This window comes from Eublepharis macularius, chromosome 7 (assembly GCF_028583425.1).
Source record: "Eublepharis macularius isolate TG4126 chromosome 7, MPM_Emac_v1.0, whole genome shotgun sequence".
Lineage (NCBI taxonomy): Eukaryota > Metazoa > Chordata > Lepidosauria > Squamata > Eublepharidae > Eublepharis > Eublepharis macularius.
Window position 1 is genome coordinate 20,820,689 of NC_072796.1, and position 20,827 is coordinate 20,841,515.

Sequence of the window (20,827 nt, forward strand, 5' to 3'; positions counted from 1 at the left end):
GAAATTATGTTGGGAAACCTAGTTAACTAAAGATAGTCTGTCACTAGAAGCTACCCCACATGCGCGACAGTCCTTATAACAACAACAACAACAAAAACATTCAATTTATATACCACCCTTCAAGACAACTTAATGCCCACTCAGAGCGGTTTACAAAGTAAACCGCTATAATTTCATATCCCATCCCACACGTCTCACAAACTCAAACCCAACTTTCTATCCTTCTCCTGCAAAATCCTAGATTCCATTTCATTTTATTCTGTTCTCCTTCATTTACAACACACTGATTAATTAAAACGAAGCAAGCGAGAACAAAATGATGGAAATCAAAATTTTAATTAAGGCTTCTCCAAGTTAGTCAGCAATAAATCTCAGGGAATGTGTACCCATGTCACAATGTGCACAAGTGACTTAGCAAACAGTTATCTGAAATGTGGAACTAATTAACTGTAACAGATTTGTCCTTGTATTGCATTGAAGAAACCTTGGGGGAGGAGGGGATTGCATTTTGAAACCTTAGCATTTTTTAAAGCAGACCAAACCCCGGCCCCCAAGGTGACTGTTCACATAGTCATCATGATATTCAAAGAGCTCTGCCCATTATTGTAAAAAGAAAGCCTTAAGGAAAGACACTTGATTCATCAGCTATACCATGAGCAAGCAGCTGCTTTTGGCCCAAATGCAAAAATGAGAGAGAGCGAGAGAGAGAGAGAGAGAGAGAGAGAGAGAGAGAGAGAGAGAGAGAGAGAGAGAGAGAGAGAGAGAGAGCACAAGCACTGTCTAGTTGTGAAGATGTTGGTGTGCCAGCAAACAAAAGGGGGGGGGTGAGGGTTGCACTTGGCCAGATACACTCACAGCAAGCCCACTAGCATTAGCACCATCTCAGGAATTTGCCTTGGACTCTGTTAGTGGCTGTGCAGGTCAAGGAGTAAGGTTGCCACTGCCAGCTCTGGGTTGGGAAATTCCTGCAGATTTGGAGGTGGAACCTGGAAAGGTACTTCAGCAGGGTATAATGCCCACCCTCCAAAGCTCCCATTTTCTTCAGAGGAACTGATCTCTGTCATCTAGAGATCAGCTCTAATTCCAAGAGATCTCCAGGCCCCCTGCATGTTGGCCACCCTATCTGTCCTATGTAGGAGATGATAATGGGTTTAAGCCATGCCTGTCGCCTTATCCCATTCTACTCACCCCAGTAGTACTGCCAGTTCCTCAGTTGTTTCAGTGGAAATCTGGCCTTGGGTGCCAACCCAAATGGTCTGGGGTGTGTTGCTGTTCGCACCTGTGCCAGGAATGGCCTACCCCAAGCTATTCAAAACCAGATTGCTAGGATTTAATCTAGTTTATGTCTCTGAGGCTAATTTAACTGGGTTTTGGACTACAGCCTAGTCCAATATGGAAGTATCTAAACAAGAGTGGCTACATCAGTTTTCTTCCATTGTTGACTGCAGTAGGTCACCCTTGTAGCAAGAGGCATGCAGAACACAGATGCTAAGGAAGGTTCAAATATATATTAGGTCCTTTCAAAAGGCCGAGTTCCACCTGAATTCCCCCAACACAGAGGTCATATGAAAACATGCATCCTCAAGTCCTAGGGAAGGGGGGAAAGCAAGAACATCATTCATCCGTGCTGCAAAAGTAACAGTGGAATCGACATTTGGTACAAGAGTTCGCTCAACCTGTTAGTATTTTCCCTATAAGATAAAATAGAGCATCCTATACATAAAGTGGGAGTGGCTGTCCCGGGGGAAACGAGGTTGGATAAAATGGAATCTGCAGCCATGGCTAATGGTTTATATGAAACTTATGAAACACACACACATCCTTCTTCTTCATAATGTAACCTCAATAAATGATTTGCAACGATATACTGTGGATTCTCATACCTACCAATTCTCAGCTGAAGAGCCCCCCTTTCAGTCCTGTTCTTCTTACTCCACAACCCTGGGCAAGCCACCTCATTCCCTCTTTCTCCCAGAAGCACCCCAAATATTTTAGCAGCCAGAGGGGAAGAAAGAAAGTTGGTTGCCAAGCTGGTTCCTTTTCCTCTCTGGCTTAACTGCTTTTCCTTAGAAATTGGGGGGGGGGGGAGTGGAGATGCCATCCAGATTTTCCACCCTTGAGCAAATTCAAACAATACAAAATGCAGTACTGTAAGCGGGAGTGAATATGTAAATATTTACCCAGTTCTTGCTTCAGAACAAGTTACGTGCTCGTCCAGCACAAATCCCACTGATTTCAGTGCCTATTCAATGCATAAGCAATTAACTTGTTTTCTCAACTTCAAGGTCCCAGAATGCCCTTCCAGAATTTTTTTTAAAAAGTAGTGGCTGTATAACTCCAGGCCTCTAAATCTCGCTTCTCAGAAGAAAGGGAGGCTATCCATTTTAACATCAGATAAATAAAAAGTGTACACAAACGTCAAGATACATGCCTTAAATCGTTAAGATATATATGTGCGTGTGAGGTAGTTGCACAACTCAGTGGAAAAAGAATGATCCGACTGGACTTAAAATTAGGGAAATCACCAAAGATAATGAAGAGTCTCTGGTAAGAAATTTAACTCCCACAAGCATTTAAAACAAGTTAATGCTTCCTGATAAAAGCCCAGGTTAGGCCGATCCACACCTACTTTAGGAATGTTCTTTGGCACAGTCTTTGAACAAAACCAAGTATTACAATTATGAAGGTGAAACTTTTGAACCATGCCTGTACTCAGGAGATGCTTAAAACAGAAATATTTATCTTCTTCCTGGAGTGTCAGATGGTGCCAAAAAAGATAACTCACCATCAAGCAACAGAGCTCCAGTAGGGTATTGCAACATTTCTCAAGCAATGGCCCCGGTACTCTTGAGGGTACTCCAGGGGATTTGTGAGCCCCCTCTCATGCCCATCTGGATAATATGAAAACAGAGCCATTTCGGTTTTTTAGGAATGGATCCAGGAACTCCCCCACCTTCTTTTTTTGAAGGGCAACTGCTTCTAGATCATCCTAGGTCAGGGTCCCCAACATCTTTGGGCCCACCAACACTTTTCCTGGTGCCCAAATGTTTTTAGAAAGTGGGAGTGGCCAGGTGGGTCTTTTGCCAAACACGGCTTCTGGAACCGGACCCATTTGTCTGTGTGGCACCAAATGGGTAAGGTCCTAACCAGGGCTTTTTTTCAGCGGGAACGCGGTGGAACGGAGTTCCGGAACCTCTTGAAAATGGTCACATGGCTGGTGGCCCCACCCACGGATCTCCAGACAGAGGGGAGTTGAGATTGCCCTCCACACGGAGGGCAATCTCAACTCCCCTCTGTCTGGATATCAGGGGGCGGGGCCACCAGCCATGTGACCATTTTCTCCAAGGGCAACCCACTGAGTTCCACCACCTCTTTTCCCAGAAAAAAAACCCTGGTCCTAACACAGACATTATAGTTATTTCAGAATACAGTTTCCAACTCTAAGTTGGGAAATTCTCAGAGAGTTGAGGGTGGAGCCTGAGAAGGGCACAGTTTGGAGAAAAGCGGTTCGTTCCTCAACAGGGTATAATACCACACAGTCCACCTTCCAAAGCTAGTATTTTCTCCAGGGGAACTGATCTCTGCAATCTGGAGATGATTTATAATTCAGAGAGGCCTCCAGTCCCCACTTAGGATTGGCAAATTTCTTCAGGTAAAAAATAGCACTGAAAAATAAAAGTTAAAATGGGTTCTGAGGAAGTCACCCTAGAGACAGATAGCCAACACTCTGTCCATAGACAATAATACAAATCAAGTACCAAAATTCCAGCAAGACTTAACAATATGCTTTGCCCTACAATTCTAGTTTTAAAAAAAATATACAATGTTCTCTGCTGTCTGTATTTAGGTCCAATTCAGTACACATTTTACATTGTTTGTCTGAACTAGGAATGAGAATCAAGATATGAGATTCAGTGGAAATAAGATATGAGCAGCCTTGAATATGGATAATTGTAACTAGCCAGGAGGGTGGCACATATTTGATACAACCATTAAATTCATGTCTGAGCATGACAACCATTTTACCTTTCCCGTTAAGAAATCTTTCTCCCTAACGGAAGAAAAGCTGTTCTAGAAACCTATCCTTCCCCTGGACTGGCAGTAACCCAGTGGTCTTGAGAAGGACTAGGCTATCAGACATCATGTAAATATTACTGCTGTTATCCAAAGATTACCTGGAAATGGGCACACAGCTAAGGAAAAAAGTTCCCTCATCGGAGACTGTAATTAATACAGAGACAATAAAAACAGAGGGAAAGTATTCAACAACCACAAAACAGAGCATTGTAAAGGCTAGAACTATGATTCCAGAAGAATCAAAAAGAGTCCAGTAGCACCTTTAAGACTAACCAATTTTATTGTAGCATAAGCTTTCGAGAATCAAGTTCTCTTCGTCAGATGCCTGATCAAAACTGGGCAGATACAGAAGAGGAGGGGAGAAGGGAGAGAGAGAGGAAAGAAGGGGACATAAATCAAAAGAGCTGTGGTTATCGAAGGCTTATACTACATAGGAATTGGATACTTTCACTGCTACAAACTAATACGGCAAACTGACTGCACACCAAAAGGAGATGTTTACATTTCCAAGCAAAGGAATGTTTTGATTGCCTCCACGCTAATTGCATTCTGTCCCCTTGTGATTTATGTCCCCTTCTTTCCTCTCTCTCTCTCTTTCCCCCTCCTCTTCTGTATCTGCCCAGTTTTGATCAGGCATCTGACGAAGAGAACTTGATTCTCGAAAGCTTATGCTACAATAAAATTGGTTAGTCTTAAAGGTGCTACTGGACTCTTTTTGATTTTGCTGCTACAGACTAACACGGCTAACTCCTCTGGATCTATGATTCCAGAGTATCTTATGCATTTTAGATATATAATGATTTGCTGTATTCTAAGTACATATCTCCGTTTTGTCAGGAATATACTATATACCATGGTTTACCACAGACAGCTTTGAGGAGCAGGGCTTTTTCTTTTTCTTTTTTTGGAGAGGGGCCTTCCACCCCAACCCACCCCGACATTTACTTTCTGTTTGTAGAATGATGCAATTTTACCTCAGTCTGTTCCTGCACTGAATGCGCGCAGCCCTTACTGAAGTGAAGACCTTTCTGTCAAAATCCTGTTAGACTGCAGAAAAACCTATTTTGTCTGGGCTTCCGAACAGTTCAACATCGCATTCAGCACAGAGGTGAAGCAAGGGAAGGAGAATAATGCAAAGTGTTCCATTTTGCTATCATAAATGCTTGTCATTTTAAAAAGGGCAGAATTAAAATTTGCCAATAGTTTGGTGTGCCCTGACCTGATAGTTCAGGTAAGCCTAATCTCTTCAGATCTCAGAAGCTAAGTAGGGTCGGTCTTGGTTAGGAATTAGATGGGAGACCTCCAACAAAGACCAGAGTTGCAGAGGCAGGCAATGGCAAACCACTTTTGTTAGTCTCTTGCCAGGAAAACCCCACCAGGGGTCACCATAAATCAGCTATGACTTGAGCATACTCTCTACCACCACATATTCTGGTGTGGATTGCTGTCAGTATGAAGGCCCCATCACTGCTATGAAAGCTAAAAAGAGTTTTGTTAATCACTGAAGGTGTAACTGAAATTGGGATGTTTTACCATTGATAAAGAGTTTGCTTAGATCAGTTTTTGACATCTCGCCTGCATAAATCATAGTTCCCATCTGTTTGTAAAGCTGATTTATACTTAGATGAAAAAGGGATTTTTAAGTTTATCTTTTCATGGAAACCCAAATCTACGAAAGCACTTCAAAAGGTCTTTCTGAACTTAGTTCAAGCAACTGGAGAAAAAAAAAACAACCTTCTTGAACAAGTTGGAATCACCACAGGGCAAACAACGAGGGTGTTTCCAACACACGAGTTTAACGTACTTCAAGTAATACATGAAAATCTGTAACTAACACTTCTTTAAGCATTTTGGTCCACTTTTTTAGATGAAAGACTTGTTCCTCACTGAAGTAATTTTAGTGACATTTTCACAGTAAACAAAACAATCATTGCTTGGATAAGTTTCCAAAAATCAAAGCAAAAACCCCCCAAAGAAAACCATTGAGAATGCAACCAAGTTTTTGGAAAATGTATTTGGAAGTCACCTAATTTGTGTAAAAAAGTAATTTATTTTGTAATTCTAGAGTGTTTTCTCAATTAACTTGTCTCCCTATGTTTGCAAATGTAAATAAAGTAGCACAGCAGAAGAGAACATTTAATATTATGGGTTTGCATCACACAAAAGCAGTGGCACTAACACAAAAAGAGGGATTTCTTCCTATGTTGCTCGAACAACTGGTGTCACCAAGCATAAATTACAGGTCACCTTAATAATGCTTTTTCAGAAGCTCATGCTTGCTATCAAAACATTTGCAGCAGGGAATTAAAGGCCCACACAGCCTCTTTCCTTGCAAACTGGCTACTTCTTGGGCAACTGAAGGTATTGGAGGCACTGCTAGGGCAGCTATTTTCTAAGGAAATGAAGGCCAAGGCCTTTGGGGCAATATTTTATGCAGGCCTAAAAAAAAAATGTTCGCAATTAACATGCCACAGCTCCTAAATGCTGGACAAAAGATCACTGTGACCACTTTCCTGTATTCTCTTGAAGGATTATTAAGGGGGATGTAGTGAGGGGCACGGCTTTTATTCTGGGAAAAGAGGTGGTGGAACTCAGTGGTAGAACTCAAGAACGCACAATGACGTCACTTTGGGTCAGCTGTAACAAGGGGGAAGTTTTTTAAAGTTTAAATTGCCCTCGGCGAAAATGGTCACATGGCCAGTGGCCCCACCCCCTGATCTCCAGACAGAGGGGAATTTAGATTGCCCCCCGCGCTGCTCCAGTGGCATGGACCCTCTGTCTGGAGATCGGGGGGGGGGGGCGCCACCGGCCATGTGACCATTTTTAAGAGGCGGTGGAGATTGCTGCCTGCTTGGCGCCTGATTCCAACAGGGTGAAGATGGGATGGGCATTATTATTGTTGTTGTTGTTATTATTAATCATCTCCTCAACTATGGTCACGATTAATTTCTAGTACTGTGATCTCAAGCTTCTTATTTGGAACCCAATCCCTTTTCCACTTCCATCTCATGTGCCAGAAGAGTGCCCTGTGCACAATCATCACATTGCGTGAAACAGACAACGCAGTCTTTTTTCAGCCATGGTCCCTGCTATCTGAATCCTGGATTTTCCAAGCTGCTTGATACATGCATTGGCCTTTCTATACAAAATGGCAATTGACCATAACACGTTCTATGGGAATGACAGATAGGAACGCCAGAAATGTAGCGCCTGAAAAGGGCTGATATTACACTGCTTTCAATGGCATTTATGTAAAAACAGACCGAATGTAAAAGTAACGTCTTACACAGGTCTTATTTCCTGAACTTTAAATATCTGGCATAACCAATCAAAACATCCCTGCATTAAAAAAAAAAACTATTACCATGCACACTTTTATCCTATTTGTGTATAACTGATTGCCTCTAAATTGCAGTTCAGTTCTGCTAAACAACACCAGAAATTCTTCCTTATGCATACTGAAACACATAGTAATGTATGCTTTGTTTAAGCCAAGACATATGTTTCTCTGACACCCAAAGCATTAAACAATTAACTGAGTCACACATCTAAAGGAATTTTGTATGTGCTTAACATTTAAACAAATTACACCATTGTAACACAGATTTCTGCCCCCTCCCCCCCCCAACAGTTTATGTTGTGTGAACATCTAAAATCTGCCCTACATCTTACAAAGGGTGTTTAAAACAGAAGTCTGTGCGCATCTGCTTTAATCTCAACACAAAACCAACTCGGCTCTCTGTAGGGCAAGGGAAAGAAAAGCCCCAGAAAAGGACAGATGGGTTTAGTTTTCTTTTCTCAAGCACCAGTACAGAGGGCTGAAGTCTGAACTGTTTACACCGGTGAACATCAGGTGCCCCAAAGAAAGGAGATATAAATTAGGTACTGGAACTGCTCGGGGTGGGTGCAAGAGTAAGCCAAGCATTCACAGAAACCTTAATTAGCAGAATCTTTAAATTTTTAGCACTGTGAAGTTATATGACACTTCAACAGAAAGATATAAAAGTAGCTGTCCCACAGAGCTTACAATCTGCTTACAAGCAGAACAGCTTGATGAACTTTAAAGGTGTTTTTGTTTAATTATTTAATTTCTATGCCTCCCTTACTCCAAGGGGCTCAGAACCTCAAATTAGACTCAGCCAACCTTGAGATATAGCAATTTTCAAGAAAGCAATCTGCCCAAGGATATCCAGTGAGCCTCAGCAGTATGGCAGGACTCGAACCCCAATGTCTCCTATCCAAACTCAACACACTAAGTCACACTGGCTGTCTTGCACAGTCCCAACACCAGCCACAGACATCCCATCGAAGAGTTATTTACTTCTTCCATTCCAAATTTCATCTTAATTTAGACTATAATGTAGTTATTCTCGCAGTGCATTTTAATCACACCTCTCCTCCAAGGAGCTCAGGGCAATATAGAGGTATCTCCCCTCCTCTATTTTATCCTCAAAAGACAACCCTGTGAGGTAGGTTGCAGTGAGAAAGGGTGGTTGGCTCAAAGTCACCCAAGTAAGGGTGACTTTGGGGATTTGAACTTGGGGATTTGAACTCGGTTTTCCCAGACCTACTCAAGCACACTAACTGCTACACTGTTCTGGCTCTCTTTTTACAGGTGAATCTACCTGACCACTATCTTCGAGGGTGGGTACATGCCATAGGCAGAACCCATAGGCAGAGGGCACCAAACCCTCTACCTTGCCTGAACTTCCTTCCCACCCCAGAAGCTTTTTCTTCAGGTTCAGTTCCAATAGCAATGGAAGAAAAGCACATGGGGAGGCTGAATGGACTGCAGGGGGAAGGGGAGAAGGCAGGGAGAGATTTCAAGAACCCCTCCCCCCAAAACACAGTATAGGCTCCTTTAATTAACACTTCAAATCATATCCAACTTACAGGAGACAGACCAGTACTTAAAGACAGCTGGGCCTATTGCTGTGAAGTTCGGTTTGCCCTGACTTGTCTGAAAAGGAGACAAAATGTAAGACAAATGAAACCTTTGTGAGAAAAGTTCCTAAAGACCAGTCTTATTTAAAGAGTCTTCAATTGGGTCGCTTCTAACTTGAGGTGGGTCATACCGGCAGGAGGCAGAGGAGGCAGGAAAATAATGTTAAAACTCGGGTTCTGAGGCTGAGAAAGGATAGAGACCGCTGCTCTATTTGAGCAAGCGTATAGAAAGATCAGCAGTCTACATTCCGCTTAAGGAGTACATGACCTGGCAATATGCTACCTGCGTCCCCAGTTGCTTCTGTGAGGCTACCCACAAGGCAAGCAAGAAAAACCAAACGGGATAGAGCACAACAGTTATCTAGGGCTGCATTCTGTGTATTATTGGATATTGCGCTATCATTCATTAAGCAGTCGTTCACAACTGTGCTATCCTGGGTGCGCAAGAGAAGCCCGTTGCAACTCACAGAATTGTCATTTCCAGGCTGGAATTTTCCTGGAGATTTGGGGGTGGGAGAGAGTTTAGCATTGATGTGATGCCATAGAGTCCACCTTCCAAAGCTGCCATGTCGTCCAGGAGAACTCTGTTGCCTGGAGATCAGCTGTAATTCCATAAGATCTCCAGGCCCCACCTGGAGGCTGGCAACCCTAGATGTGAATGATTGCTACAGCATGACAACAACACCCCGAAACGCCTGGATACAGGGTAACTTTTCCACCCTACTTCTGACTGAATTTTGTTCAAAGACTTCTGAAAGGGAGGTGGGTGGGAATCGCAAGGGTGGCAAAACAGAAGGCTTGACAAATTCAATCTCCCCTTCTCTTCCTCCTTCCCTATGATGCCACTGGAGGTCATGACCCCACAAGTTGGGAGGCGGTGAACAGGCCTTTCAATATCCTGCCAAACCTCTTCGAAGCCTGAAGGAGGGTTCTGTCGACTACAAAAGACTGGTCAGCCTCACTGACTGTGGAGAACATATGTTCTCGACCGCTGTTAAATGAATACAATTCTCCAAGCAATGCCCAATGGACAGCTGCATTCGCTCTTTTTCCACCACAGTCTCGGCAGATGCTTGGAGCAAAATACAGTGAACTTTGACATTCTGCCCAGAAGGTATTTAAAAAAGAGAAAGCAACACCTTTATGAACTGCCCCAACACAAATCAATAAATTACCTTCCCGCGGGGCAGTAATTACATGGTCTCCTACTTTAAAGAGTTCTTCCTCAGAGTTGAAAGATTTGGCCTCGAGGCAGCTAGTTTATTTTGTTTTTTGTTCACCCGAGAGTTACATGCGATTTCAACATACTAATCTCATCCTCAGGGCGACACAGTCCCACAAAGGTGCCTTACTGCTTGGGCACAAGTTTCAGGGGGAAATGAATTAACAGGGGCCGTTTCCACACGGCTTACCTTTTGCCAGAACACAGTGTGTTCTCACGCGAAATCACGCAATAACAGCGTCTTCCTGGCGCGATTTTGCGCATGAAGACAATGTGTTCCGGCAAAAGGTAAGCTGTGTGGAAACGGCCCAGATCGAAACTGAATTCCTGGTGACAGTGTTACCTACCCAGAGGGTGAAATAACAAGAGGGTTTAAGGCATCAAATCTAACCACACAATAAAAAAGGGTACGATTTTGCCAAAAATGAACATAAGCAAAATATATCTGACGCGCCTAGACATATTTCTTCTAAAATTCAGCCCCCTCTGTTTCTTGTACCATTACCTTCCGAATTCCCAGTTGGAAAAGAGGGGGAAAGGTAAGCCTCTATAGCCCATACTCACGGGGAGAGATTTCATCCAGAGCAGATGTCATTCCGGTTATGCAGAAACATTTTAAGTCAAGAGTCATGGGGGAAGGGAGGGAATCCCTTTCAAAATGCTACATTAAGGAAAATCTACAGGTGCCTTTTATTTGAAGCAGAGGATATTGGCCTGTTCAGTTTGCTGGCATAATGCCACACCATGAATAGGTTCTTTGTTAAGTAAACTCAAGGAAGGCTTTTTGAATGACAAGGTCTTTACAAATGATACTTACCATCTGTGGGGTTGGGGGGGGGATTGCACACAAACACATACAATGTTTTTGAGCTATTACATCTCAGCTGCTTCCATTTACAGTGTTTGGATACGAAAGTTTTTCTTTTCCCTCCGTCCACTAGAAGACATAATTAAACATTCTGCATCGTGACGTTACGATGCTGTTCGCATCAGCTGGTCACCACCTCTCCCCCTCTCCAATTATGGCAAGATCTTGCCTTGCACAATTATTTTCTTGTGTCAGATCTTGTTATCTTTAGGGAGAAGTGTTCCACCCCCTCAGAAGGAAATCTATTGCTGCAATTGTATAATATTTATGTGTCTTTTTGTTTAAAATGGCACGCTCTTTTGATTTCAATCACAAAAACAAACATCAGCTGGTATCATGTATATTATTCTGTACACTCTTTCACATAATACACATTTTATGGGACTATCAATTTCTGAGTATTATAAGTACTATTTGAAACAGTGCAAACAAATGTGAACAGATTTTGTTATTTTTCAACCATATTCCTTTTATTGTTCTGAGTATCAACAACAGTATACTCCATTCTGTAAACTCTCCTCCATATATTTTATGGCTTACATATAATGCTTACTTCTAGCTTTCAGGGAGAAATTTCAATTCAAGTAAGGACCTCCCCGCCCCCAACTCAGAGAAAGTAATAAATGACCGAGGGTCATGCCAAAATTATTTGACCAAGGAAATTCCTTGATTGCATAATTTTCACCAACATTTCAACAGAGGAGGCAAATCAATGGGTCAGGAAGACCTCCCATTAAAATAAACATGGCACAGACCTCTGAAGGAGGACATGCAAAGGAATAAAAGCACTTCTGCAAAAACAGGCAATGTGACAAAGATGTCAAGCTGGAAGAGACCACATCACTTTTAAAGCACTGGATGTGATTAATATAGTAATCTCCAAAAGGAGCAATGGTAAAAGAAACAAAGTCATGAAAAACTTGCAGGGATATACTAACACAAGGACACCCACTGTGGTGCAGCAGTCCGAATGTCAAACGGGACCCAGAGTGACCTGTGAGCAAGTGCCCCATTGTGGTGCAAAGGTAAAACAATTAAGTTCCCACTCAGCCATGACGCTTGCTTGGACTGGTTGCTCCCGCTCAACCCAACTCATCTCACGTGGCTGCTGTGAAACTATTTCCCTGATATAAATCAATAACAAACGTATTCTTCTGTTGATGCCTCAGTTCCAGTTCCGCTATTCCAATGACATGAAAACATCAAGGAACAGGCTTTTTTTGTTTATTAAAATACGCAGAACCCACTTTTCCTATGGAGTTCCGGGTGGCTTACAATTCCAAAGTTTAACACAAAATACAGTAAAACCCCCATGAACCTTGCTCCCTGAGAAAATGTCCGCAGCTCTGACCCCATTAAAAGTCCTCCCAAGGGAGCCTTACAGTACCTCTTTACTTCCAAAGATGTTGCTCCCCCCCACCACGTTCTCCTCAAGGAGGTTGTTCCACAAGTTGGGAGCCACTAAAGCAAAAGAACTGGCTCCAGTAAATGCCAAGAAGGCGTCCGTAAGCGGATGATGCTACAATGCTTGAATATTCTGGCACAATTAAGGGCACAGGATAGAGCTGAAAAGAATTTGCTTCCAAAAATTTCCCTCCACATTTTATACTGAACATCCGTCAGGTACTCTTGTCAGTATGTGAACAGGAACTGGAAGGTTGATATTCATATTTGAGTGCAGAACTATTCGATTTCACTATGTCACAAATCTCACTATTAATTTAATAGACGATATGCAATAATGCTTGCTAACATTTGATGCCGCTCATCTTAAGAAGAGATTTAGATAATACTGGACAAACTCAAAACAATCACCAGCCAATCTACAATGTTCTAATTCTGCACGTGGATGTACAGTTGTATATTAAAATTTGAAATTTCACTTCAATATCTGTATCATAAATTTTGAGTTTCTGAAGTCTGGTTTCTCTCTAGATCAGAAATACAGCATAGGTAAGATCTGCAGTGTTATGAGAGTGTTCTAGAACAGTCTGTGAATGAGACTGGCACCAGCAATGATTCCCGCAGTGCCGGATGATGCTAGATAGCAATTGGCAAGCATTCGAAAGAGCACTGGAATGACCTCTGAGCCAACATGCTTCCCTCACTTACAAGAGAGGCTAAGCAGCTCAGTGGCGTTTCAGGATAAACTGTCCACTTTACTCATAAGGATTTAACGGGGCCGCACAAAGGATTCAACTGAAATGTATCGAAATTCATACCCATAGTAATATAACACTACTCTGCTCCTCAGTGAAGTGACGTACCAGTGTTTGGACTATACCAGTACAAAATGCTGGCTGGATCTCATTTGATCGAAGGCTGATATGGTATAGCCCAGCCAGATTTACCTCCTCAGTAAGAATGAAGCCAGTTAAGATGCATAAACAGCAGGGCTTTTTTTCAGCTGGAATGCGGTGGAACGGAGTTCCGGCACCTCTTGAAAATGGTCACATGGCTGGTGGCCCCTCCCTCTGATCTCCAGACAGAGGGGAGTTTAGATTGCCCTCCGTGCCATGCAGAGGGCAATCTAAACTCCCTTCTGTCTGGAAATCAGGGGGCGGGGCCACCAGCCATGTGATCATTTTCGCCGAGGGTGATTTAAACTTTAAAAAACTCCCCCCTTGTTCCAGCTGACCCAAAGTGATGTCATTGTGTGGTCCTGAGTTCCACCACTGAATTCCACTGCCTCTTTTCCCAGAAAAAAAGCCCTGATAAACACGTTTACATTTAACACAGAGGTATTTTAATTAGTCAAGCAACTTATTCATTGGGGAGATTCCCGTTTACAACAGTCTTCAGACTTTCACACACTGACCCATTTGCCCTGGAACAAGAAACGGGTTGCCACTGGGTCAAACGAGGAGGTGCCGCACAATCTCAGCACCGTGCAGAGTAGTCTGGGGCACATGACAGTTCGTGCCATTAGGAATAGAAATTGCTTGAATGCTAAAATGATGCAAGTTTATTTGCTGGCATGGGTAATCAGACCCCCAGCTGCTCTAAGGACAGCGGAGTGTCACTTACAGGATGATGGATGACTTGGAAAAATCCAGAGCAGGCACTAAAGCATCAGCTAAGCCGTCACCTTACTCTGAGATGGAAGATCAGGATTTCAACTGGTGCCAAAGAGTCAAGTTGCCCCATTACCAAACTGGAGGGTGCAGCCAGGAAGCCTTTGTCTGATCCATAACCAGAAATATTATTGGTGAACTGAACTGCAGCAACCAAAGGAGGGCAAGCCCCTTGGTTACCATGGGGTCAAACAAGTTGGTGCCTGACCAACAATCCCTGAAATAGGGGTGCCCAGCCAAGTGCCCCCTTGGTCTCTGTTTTGGCTTTGTCCAGTCCAGGAATGTCGGAAAGGAATGAGATCCAGAGGAGTTAGCCATGTTAATCTGTAGTTGCAAAATAGTAAAACGTCCAGTAGCACCTTTAAGACTAACCAACTTTATTGAGGCATAAGCTTTCGAGAACCACAGCTCTCTTTGTCAGATGCATCTGACAAAGAGAGCTGTGGTTCTCGAAAGCTTATGCCTCAATAAAGTTGGTTAGTCTTAAAGGAAAGGAATGAGGCTCAGTCAGCTAATTTAGAGGAGGAGGATACTAACCAGTCCCTCAAATGGTGATGGGGGGAACATCCTGCAGTTGTTTAAAAAAAGTCCTAGCTAGAGTTATATCTTTCTCTAGCCAATCTTGCTATTTTTTCTATGTTGTAGAATACTTCCTAACTATTTGTGCTTCTTGCTTAAATTAGACTTATAACGGAAGAAATCTCTCTTTAGACACCAAAACATTTGATCTTGGGGGGGGGGAAGGAGCGTCTTACATAAAAGACTCCAACCCATGTTAGATTGCTTGAAAATCATGCACAAGCATAGATAGTCGTGGGAAGACAGTTCCATCTCTATCTAGTTGAGAGAAAGAAGTTCACAAAGGTGTGTGTGGGGGGAGGGAGTTAGCTCCCCTCCCCCCTTTCTCACACATGCACTTCAGAGCTGAGGTGGGAAAATTGGCGGTATGGATGAGCTCTATAGGGGAGCTTCTTCACCATTACACCAGTCTCCTCACTGAGAAACCCTGTTAAGAACCCCCAGCTTTCCTAAACACACTGTTTGGGATTCCAAACAGAAACCAATGCCTATAATAATAACTATCAGCCAAAGAATCCCATAACACGGGAGCGCAAGCTCCTCAAGGGACCCCATTTGGCAGCAAAGCACATACGTTCTGATAAAATCTCGTGCAACTTTGGCTGCTGTGATAACTACTGTCACATCTCTCCCTCCTGACTTATGAATTCAACTCTTGTTTCATGCAGAGGCCAAAACTTCATTCTGACAATTTAATTTGATAACCATATATGTTGGATTCCATAAGACAAACAAATCATCAACTACTAATACTGCCGCAAATACAGTAGCCCCGTACCCATAACAGATCTGTGTACAGGGTCAATGCGGGGGGGGGGGGGGGCGACGACGGAGTGCATTGCCCCACCGCCGTGACCAAGCTTGCCCCACCCCCAGCCTACACACATTTATCTCACATGGGCACAGTACCTACATGTATACGAATAGTATGTGTGTAGGTAACATTCCCACGATCGGGAACGTTGTTTTTCAAAATGTTACCCAATTACAGAGACTAAGTCTATGTATGTACAAACTGTATGCACACAAGAACTTTGCCCACATGCATAGGTGGGGCCAGTGCAGTCAGCTACTGGTAGAGCCCACATACTTGAGACTGTTCACAGCACTGTACCTGCAATACTATGTGTACAAGTCTAAAATCGGGACAAGTTCCAGGTTGGGGGAGGGGCGCCACGGGCAAATCATGTCTGAGGCAGACAGAGTCTGGGAACCCATTCCCCCCATGCCCACCACAAGGTTCCCTCCCAGCCCAGTAGTGGGTTGCCAATCTCCAGGGAGAGCTTGGCCATCTCCAGATTTACAAGTGATCTCAAGACTACAGAGTAAAGATCAGTTCCCATGGAGGAAATGGCTACTTTAGCGGATGGGCTCTATGGCATTATACCCCACTGAGGTCCCTCCCTTGCCCAAACCACCTCCTCTCCCATATCTCCAGGAATTTCCCAACTTGGAATTGGCAAACCTACCACCCACCCAACCAGCTGTATGTCCTTTCCTGACTACCTGCTCTTCCTCTGAAGGTGCTTGCTGCGGCCCACACTGCCTGGATGCTGTTGCATGAGGGCCAGTTTGGTGTAGTGGTTAAGAGCAGCAGGACTCTAATCTGGAGAGCCGGGTTTGATTCCCCACTCCTCTGCTTGAAACCAGCTGGGTGATCTTGGGTCAGTCACAGCTCTCTCTGAGCTCTCTCAGCCCCACCCAACCTCACAGGGTGATTGTTGTGAGGATAATAATAACACACTTTGTAAACTGCTCTGAGTGGATGTTAAGTTGTCCTGAAGAGAGGTATATAAATCAAATGTTATTATTTATTATTATTCCTCCAATGGTGCTGAGAAGTGCATGCAGCCGAAGCGCAGGTGGTAGAGTGTGAATGCACAGGGAAAGGGCATGTAGGCAGAGGTCACAGCAGTAGCCCTCACCAGAGGATTTGGATACCAGCAGCTGCCCCACCTCAAGGTAAGCTGATGCCAACCCTGTTTAAAATCTTATTTCTGTAAGGCCCTCGGAAACCGAAACAATCACTACAACAAATATGAGTGTGATAAAACTTTTTATTATGGTATGTTGAGACAACAGATACATTTCCAGGAACAAAAAAAAACCCCTCCTTTGGATAGTACTATAGACAAGGAAAGCCCTTGACTCTGACGTTATCTGCACTTGCACATCATAAATCTCACTTCTCATCTTTGGCAGTTCACATCAGCCCCACCAAAGCCCAAATTTACCAGTAATGTCAAATATATGTCCGTAACAACAACCCCTGTAAACATTCTGAGAAATTTATTCATATAATTAATGTCTGGATAAACCTACTGGTGGAACCAACTGCATGCCTGTTATTAAAAAAATGTTAACTGTGGCTGAAAAGCTGCAGGAAGAGGATTCAAACACCAAGTTGAATGAAAATGTTAACTTATTAAATCTTGCAATATTTACGCATTATCTGGTTTTTATCTGGTCCTTCCCTGAAAGGTGCTTGGTGCTGCATATGGGCCCCCTCTGCCCCATTTTACCCTTACAACCATCCTGTGAGATAGGTTAGGCTGAGAAAGAGTAAATGGCCCTCAGTTGCCCAGCAAGTTTCATGGTAGAACGGGGATTTTAATCCAGGACTTCCCAGTTCTAGTCAGATACTCTTAACTACCACACCACACCCAGCTCCCAGACTACAGTAGAGCATGTTCCTAAGACATCAAGTTCTTTTAATCAAACACTGAGCCAAAAGAAGGTGTTTTCCCTCCAGACAATTAAATGTGGTGACAGACAGCAAACACTGCATACTAAAGCTAGATGAAGCGTTGAAAGGAAGATACGTTATTATCAAGACACTGATAGGGTTCTCTCCGCAGCAAAGGGAACATCTGTCCAAGTACCAATTTTACAGCAATTTTCTACATTCCACCCTGCAATTTCCCTCCCAGCCAAGGATGCCTCATATATATATTCTTTTTTTCCCAAAGTTTGCTGTTGTGTAATGCTGCACCATAAAGAGTCTCTATATATTGAATTATGCTATAATGCAATTTAAGGGGGAAATTTGCTAGAGAGGAAACCAGAAGACAGGCCTTTATAAGAGAAAATTTATTATGGAATGGGCTGGACTAAAATTGGTCACGTATTTTTTACTGTTTTTCCTCAGTGCTGCTCCCTTATTTTAGCTCATGTTCAGCAGCCTTTTGGAAAGAGCACTTTTGTCTCAGGAGTGAGCAGAAGCTTGAACATCACTCCCATCCTACAGTCACTCCACTGGTTACCTATCAGTTACCATGCTCAGTTCAAGGTAATGGTTATTACATACAAAGCCCTTCACGACCTTGGTCCGGCATACCTACGGGACCGCCTCTCTCCCTATGTTCCTCCACGGCAGCTTCGCTCATCTGAATAGGGTCTCTTGCAGGTGCCAGCCTGTACATGGGCGAAATCAACAGCAGCCCGTACATGGGCTTTCTCTGTGGTGGCCCCTACCCCATGGAATGGACTGCCTGAGGAGGTCAGGAGTGCCCCCATCCTCCTGGCTTTCCACAAACAATGCAAAACTGAATTATTCAAAAAGACCTTTTTTCTCAGCTAAGAGAGTGGTATTGTAGGAAAGGGATCTCAAATGTTTCGCTAATGAGTTAGAAACCATAGATTTCACCATTATGTTGCCTGACATATTATCTGTTGCTTTAAATATCCTACCTGTGCTTTATGTTGTTCAATGTAAGTCCTAGAATTGATTATGTTCTGTTTCAGCAATTCCTCAGCCCCATACTGGATCCTTGCTAATACTACATCTTTGTAAACTTACATTCTTTTACCCCATGACATTGTTTATGGAAATGTTCTTGACACTGTATGGAAATGCCTGCCCTTGTCCTTGCCACTAATTGTACTAATCTCACACTATGTAATTCGCCTCGAGTCTCAGTGAGAAAGGCGGAATATAAATAACATAAATAAATAAATTTTGTCAGCTGTGCCTAATGCACATACATACACACCCCACGTAACACAACTTTATTTTGCGGGATGCAGGGCATCTCATTGGCTTCCACGACCCGTGGGTCTGATTTCCTGAAGATCAGAGTCATCATCTGCCATGCCACGATTGAGTGATTCCGCACACGCTGGATAATGCACTTCCAATCCTCTTTATAGATCATTTGGAACGGATTTTTTCGTGTGTGGAACAAAAAATCCACCTCAAACGATTGATAAAGTGCATTGAAAGTGCATTATCCAACGTGTGCGGAATCACTCACAATCTCAGCCCTTTTGCTGTGCAGCATCCAACCAGCTCTATAAATTAAAGAAGCAGCAGACTCAGATAATATTGCAACTCTGATACTAAAAGAAACAGAGCTTTTTTCCCCCTCCAGGCTCAAAGCTTAAATCTTTAAATCATATAATCAGAGTTACAATTTGCCAGTTAAAATAGGGGGCCCTTTGGTTTCAATTGTCAGATTGGGCGAGGGGAAGGAATATGATTTTTCACCAACTGCACAGTTAAAAACCAACAATAGAAGACTAAGAGGAGACAATAATTTCTGCCACTTCCCCCTTCCACTGCATCCCGCTGAAACTTTGTTCCAGGAACAACACAGCCCCAAGGAGAGGGCTCAGCAAAGATCACCACCTCCTCGTCAGAAATCTTAAAGAGGGTTTACATTTTCTTAGTGTAGTTGGATACAGACCATTATGTCCCTTCAAAACCACAAGTCACAACCCAAGTATGGAATGCTCTGTGTAGCTTAGTTGGTTGCACTTTGGAGCCATTCTCTGCATACCAGCCAATGCTGCTGTGGCATAAGCGACATGTACAATTATACCAAAGAATACAGACATCGGAGGTTATTGCATTCAATAAATTATTCCAGATTTTCCAGTCCACATGGGACGCTTCTTCAGATCACAATTCCATTGCTTCCCGCTGTTTATCATGTCGGCAGAAGTATGCCTCCACAAATGATTTTTTTTTAAAGAAATGCGAGGCAGCTTGTGCTGGTCATTGCCATTAAGCAGCAAAGCAGCTAATCCTGCATCTAATTTCCAAAAGGAGCAATTGATGCAACTCTGCACTGGACCAAATAAGGCCACACCTACGTTTCAGTTAACTCAAGCAGGCACACTCTCAAATTTAAAAATCCCCCCTCAGTAATGTTGCTAATTCTTAACAGTGTTATTGGGCAAGTAATTTTTTTTTTCGATTGAACATCGCAGCTCTTGCTAGCTGCAAATAATAGCACAAAGATTAAATGCAACGCAGAAATTTCATTTCTATCCTCGCAACAGGAGAAAAAGAATCTCAGTGATTTGGCTCCCGGAAAATGGGCGAGAACTTCAGACTACTACCTGTGTTGTCTAGAATAACCATGGTAACTCCAGGTAAGATTGATGGCAACTGCACCACAAGTGACTGGTGTAAACACCCCCTTCCATATTAATTTTATTAGGGCTGCATTCACACATCGGATATTGTGCTAACACCATCATTCGCTTGCTGGATTGCTGTGTCCACACTGGAAATTCCAGTTACAAATGACTGTTAGAGTGCAATGAGATAAACACAATATCTAACAATACGTACATACAGGCAAGGTTGCCTGTGTGTGTGTGTGTGTGGGGGTCTATTAAACTTTAATGTGGTGCTTGAAATACAGCAGGGCTAGGAGGGGAGACTGGTGTGATGGTGGTGCCATTACTGATTTTAACTATATAAAATGGGATAAAATTGGTGGGGCTCTGAAGTGGGGCTTGTGGATTGCATTAAGAGCTCCCCCTACCCCTTCACTCCTAAATCTGAGTGGCACTTTGACATTTATTTCTAACAAAAGAGCCAACAAACTAACATTTTTTCAAGAACTGTGAAGCAGTTAAGTTTGCATCCTTGCCAAGCCAAACCAGTATTAATTTTTCCTCACAATTCTTGTCCAAGTAAGGCCACATGGTGAACTGTGCGTTCAGCCCCCCCCCCCTCTTCCCCATAAAGGTTGCAACAAACAAAATTACTCAGTTTCTTCTGCAACACAAAATTATTGCAGTTTGCCAGTCTCCCCACTTGCTATGTATGCC

At 43.1% G+C, this 20,827-nt stretch overlaps 1 protein-coding gene across 1 annotated transcript in view; it reads right to left on the reverse strand.

Moving 5' to 3' along the window:
* Nucleotides 1–20,827, reverse strand: part of MYO10 (myosin X) — a 226,595-nt gene that overhangs the window by 144,274 nt on the left and 61,494 nt on the right. The gene's annotated exons all lie outside the window — the stretch shown is intronic.